Source organism: Phasianus colchicus, chromosome Z, assembly GCF_987193195.1.
Source record: "Phasianus colchicus chromosome Z, bPhaCol1.hap1.1, whole genome shotgun sequence".
Classification (NCBI taxonomy): Eukaryota; Metazoa; Chordata; class Aves; order Galliformes; family Phasianidae; genus Phasianus; species Phasianus colchicus.
The window spans coordinates 62,323,307-62,328,919 of record NC_143476.1 but is presented as its reverse complement, the minus strand read 5'-3'; the positions used below and the strand labels follow the sequence as shown (position 1 = coordinate 62,328,919).

The following is a 5,613-nucleotide window of genomic DNA, read 5'->3' as shown; positions in this document are numbered from 1 at the left end:
AATTTCTCTATCCTGAGATCTGAAAAAATACAAAACAAAAACCTTCTATCAACATTGACAATAAATGGCTGGATATTAGATATATGATAAAAAATAGGAAGGTGATATTTCAATATTTCAGATAATTAACATACATATATTATAGGAAAATCAATATGTTTAAAACATTAAATGGCTTTGGGTGAAGCATTTTGTACATCAGAAAAGTAATCTAAACTTTAATGCATAGTCATTTCAGGTACACACAAACACACTTACAAATGCACATTATCATGATCACTACTACTCCTCACCAGTGTTCTGAGGAAAAAAATTAATTAACTCTCTCCGTTAGTTGAGAATTTGTGAATTTTCATGGTGCTTGGTGCATGCCATGGATAACTGTATACAAGGAGTTCGGAGAGCACAGTGAAGCTGTTCAAAGTTTGCTAGAGAAGTTTTTTGAGAATAAATAGAGAATACACAGTTCTTTTGGGTAACAAATTATTTCAGTGCTAAGAAGATTTAAAAAAAAAAAAAAAAAAAAGCAAAACAAAACAAAACTCCTTTGGACTACATTATAACAATGTCGCTCCAGGAATGAAATAAAAATAATCATTGTAATCACAGAGAAAATACATTTCATGTATGCTTTGTGAAAACTGATGAACGTGCATTGGAGTGAAAGTATTGAATGGGGGTGGATGTTTATAAATCTGGGTATGTGAAAATTCAGTTTCTTCTTCATAAGCAGAGGAAGAAAGATTTGTACAGCACAACTCCTTTATAAGCATCAAATATAAATGATTCATCACTGAATTAAAATTCATTTCATGGAACTGGAAGTAATTCTTTGTAATTATTAAGGTTTGTTAAATTTATCAATACTATAATCATAGTTATTCAATTAATAAGGCTTGAGGTTATTCGTTAGATTAATAAGAGCAACAACAACAAAAAAATTTTCCTACAGCAAATTAGTCTCCAACTTTACATTAATGAAGATTAATGCATACATTTTAAAATCTTGCAAAGATATATTGCAAAATACACAAAGTCTATGTATGTATGAATAATAGAAAAAAAAAAAAAAGGATGAAAAATAGTGCATGGACATACTATTACATTTATTTTTAAATTAAGTACAATTAATACAAAAGAAGATTAAAAGCTATATTAGCAATTTGCATGGTTTAGGGTTTAGAGGAGGTATGTATGACTGTTATCTAGATATCCTATTATTATACTATGATAATCCATTCAGTGCTTAAGGTATTGACAAATTCTGGGTTTTGTTTTTTTGTTTGTTTGTTTTGTTTTGTTTTTTTCTTGTTTTTGTTAGTGATGGCTCAAGGAAGTGCAGATATTTTGCCAGTGTTACAGACATACTCAAAAATAAAACAGGAAAAAAATCACATATATGTGAACAACATTTACCCATCAAAAATAAATTCAGGTTACTTCTACATTTTAAGACTCTAATATGAAATATTGAATTGAACATTTAAAACTGAGAATTACACTGGCCCAGAAACTTTTACCTATTTGAAGTCCTCAGACTTTTCAGAATAAACCCTGAATCACTGCCTGCATTCAGGTACAGGTCTTTCGAGACTCTGAGCAGACTGTCCTGTCATTGCAGATGCTGAAACTATGTTATGAAGAAAAAACAAAACAAAACAAAAAAGCAACAACAACAACAACAACAAAACTGTTGTCATAGGCATTAACGAGATATCGGGCTGTGATGCGAAGGGACCCCCTGCTGTGTTGTAGTAGGCGATAACAGGGTATCGGGTTGTGACGCGATAGGACATCCCCTGCTCTGTGAGTAACCGATAGGACCTCCCCTGCTCTGTGAGTAACGTGTGCGTAACACGTGACGCATGCTTAAGGAGCTTAGGTGAAATGGGATGTGTATTTAAGGGGTCATTGTGCCTTAATAAAATGCCATTTGCTTCTTCATCATATTGGTGTCAATGTTGCTATGGCCCTAGCGAATGCAGATCGCTAGCCCCTAGGCAGTGCAGCCTTTGACATGGTGGTTGCCGGTGGTAACAAATGGTGCCCTGTGTGAGGCAGATTGGACTGTCACCCTTTACCTTCTGGCAACTAGCAGTGTGGTGTTGGCACTGACACTGGGGCTCATAGTCGGCGGGAGGCAGCGTTCTAGTGTTGCTGCGCTGAGGTCTGGGCCATCATCAAGCGAGAACCAGCGCGGTACGGGTGCTGTGCCATGATTCGTAGTCGGTGGAATGGCAGGGTAGCGGTGCTGCACTGAGGTCCAAGTCATGGAACCGGTAATTAAGGTAATACTTCAGCTGTGCAAGGATTACTGTGGCAAGAACGTTCCTTCTAAGAAGGAGGTTGCTACAGTTATTTCCAGGTTAGAGTGGGAAGGGGAGGTTAAGGCCCCCTGAGAGATTCTTGACCACTGGAGGTGGGACAATCTCACCTCTGCGCTTGCGCAACATATTATGAGTGCACAAAAGGGTGGGTCTGAGCTAAAAACTTGGGGCCTGATACTAGGAGCATTGAAGGCAGCCAGAGAGGAAAGAAAGATATCGGCGGAGGCTCAATTACTTTTGGGTCTTGGTGATAGGGCCGGGACACCAGACCCGGGGGGTTCCAGAGGGGGCTCAGGAGCGGTTGTTGTTTACAGGGGCCGAGAGGAGACGGAGCCACTGGCTGAACTGACAGTACCTTGTCCGAAAGGAGACAGACAACAAGACAGAGGATGTTCGCTGACTCACCCACCGCCACCATATCCAGACCGGTCAGGTGAAACGTTGTATCCTTTATCTGAATTGCATCAGTGCGCCCTGGCTCAAGGGAGCAGAGGAGGGTACGACCCACACGGGCAGGATCAGCTTACTGCCGGCACAGGGAGGGGGCAGACAAAAGGCCTGCTGTCTCAGATTACACCCAAGGGCGATAGCTCAAGCGACAGCTCAGCAGATGAAGGGGTAGTTAGTCCAGGGAGGAAAAGGAAGGGCTCCATGACTGACTGGAATCGAATAAGATCTGAGGTGCTGGGGAAGGGTATAGTCCCAGAAGCATTCCTGGTGACTGTGAGTGATCATGGCCCTGAATGGGTGCCGCTTGACCCCAAAGGCGTTACACACCTGATGGAATTTGTGGATAAAAAAGGCCTAAAATCACCTCTGATGCTAAATGCGCTACAGGCTTTGACTGCACCGGGGCCTCTCCTCCCCTACGACATCACAAACCTAAAGCGTGCTTAAGCCAGTTCAATATACGTTGTGGGTGACAGACTAGATGACGGAATTGCGGGAATACGCTGGGGCGCTGGAGGTTGACCTGAACCACCCGCTGCATGAGACCAGCATCCTGTGACTCTCAGGAAAGGCTGAGGGAATGGTCTCAACCCAGGGCCAATTAGCAAAACTAAGGCCAGGGGAGCTCATAGCGGCCACTGATGCAATGATAGAGGTGTTTAAAAAACTTGCACATAAGGCCGAACCACCAGTTCCGTGGGCAGACATTACTCAGGGCCCGAATGAATCCTTTCAAGACTTTGCAGACAGGCTTTTAGCTGCTGTAGAGGGGTCAGATCTTCCAAGATCAGCCCAAGGGCTGTTGATCATTGATTGTCTGTGACAGAAATTGCATGATAATGTTAAGGCATTGTTGTGGGCCGCCCCAGGAATGCTCAACACCCCGGGAGAAATTATCCAGTAGGTCTTAGATAAACTCAAGGCAGCGCCTTTAACTAATGAAGGGCTAGCCGCGGCGATAGTTGCAGCTGTCAGCCCGCAACAGCAAAGATCTCTGCAGCAACAAGGGCCGTGTTTTCGATGCAGCCAACATGGCCACATTCGAGCACAATCTCCCTCTGGGGAAGGCCAGTTAAGGCTTCCTGACCATAGGAAGGGGGTATTGCAGCAGTTAAACATAATGAATCTGGGAAAATATTGTGGGTCCAGTCATGAAAAATAAAACCAGATGTGAGCAAGATGCATGATGATGGCATTCACAAAACTTGAGTCAAGGTGTGAGTTTTTCTGCAAACCGAAGCTGACGCCAGGATGACGGGACCGGGAACCACTCATCAAGAGGAACCTCACACCTACATTGCTGACGCTTTCGATGTACTGATGCTTATGGATGCTTGCAAAATTGCCTGCGACGAATGATGGAGAGGACTTTTGACCAATGAATAGAGTATCTTAAGCTACGTGAGAGACTATAAGGAACACAATATATAATCATATATAATCATTTGTATAACCTACGCTAGGGCTATTAGGCAGTATGCGAATATCGCGCTGTAACGGGGCAAGGCTTTACCGAGCATGGGGAGGGGGAGATGTTGTCGTAGGCATTAACGAGATATTGGGCTGTGATGCAAAAGGACCTCCTGCTGTGTTGTAGGCGATAATGGGGTATCGGGTTGTGACGCGATAGGACCTCCCCCGCTCTGTGAGTAACGTGTGAGTAACACGTGACGCATGCTTAAGGAGCTTAGGTGAAACAGGATGTGTATTTAAGGGGTTGTTGTGCCTTAATAAAATGCCATTTGCTTCTTCATCATATTGGTGTCAATGTTGCCATGGCCTAGCGAATGCAGATTGCTAGCCCCTAGGCAGTGCGGCCTTTGACACTGTGGATGCCGGTGGTAACAACAAACAAATAAACAAAATCAGTAATAGAAACGCCTCCTATTTCAAAAGCTTAAAATAACTGTCTCTCTTCAAACTAATTTTCCTAAAATATTCTTCTGCATTATTTACCTTTCTTTGTTTTCTTTTCTCAGTTGTTACAAAAGCAGTTGAATTGAACCACTAATAAGATCTGCCTCAGATGAAAAAATGCCATATGATCCAAACATATTTTACAATCTGATTGTATAAAAGACTCTAATTTTATTTGTGGCCCACATCACCCTTTGTTCTATTATTTTGAATATATGTTGTTACAATTGTAAAATATTTTGATATTACTAAATAGTTTTGATATAAAATGTTTAGCTAACTGGGGGAAAGAAAGCCTGTTTAGTTGGAATCACGACACTGAGGTAGTTTTATCACAGTAGAAAGTGAGAGTTGTAAAATAGGTAAGGTTTCTTGAAACAAAATAGTACTGAAATAAAAGTAACAAAACTGAATGAAAAAAACTGATAAATTGAATTGCAAATTGTAATGAAACATAATAAATGTTAGTAACAATGAAGTATTAAACATATCAAGGCTTATGAAGCACAGGACTAAGAAAAACAAGCTCTTCTTGGCATGCTACAGATGAATTTTGTTTGCAATTGTGCAGTAATAAAATTTGTCAAATAAGCTTCCACAACTTTTAGGCTAGATCCATTTCAGCTCTTGGAAGCATGTAAGATTAAATTGCATTAGGAAAAGCAGGATAATTTTTTAATAAGTTTATTATTATTATTATTATTATTCTGTGATCTAATCAAAGATCTAATCAAACAAATCAATAAACATTAGTCTTGTAGATAGGTTAAAAAAAAAAAAACTAGTTGCATTTCTCCTTTCTGTGATGCAGATGATGCTTTTAGAATCAGTGCCAGTTAAGTTGAACAAATCAATTTTTTTTCTTACCAATTCAGATGTCCACATATTACATCTGGATTTTTTTTTCTGAAGTCTTTTC

The 5,613-nt window shown here is 40.5% G+C and overlaps 1 pseudogene; it reads left to right on the top strand.

Annotated features, from left to right (window-relative positions):
• Positions 1 to 2,270: 2,270 nt before the first annotated feature.
• On the top strand, positions 2,271 to 3,853 carry LOC149913035 (uncharacterized; annotated as a pseudogene).
• The last annotated feature ends 1,760 nt before the right edge of the window (positions 3,854 to 5,613 follow it).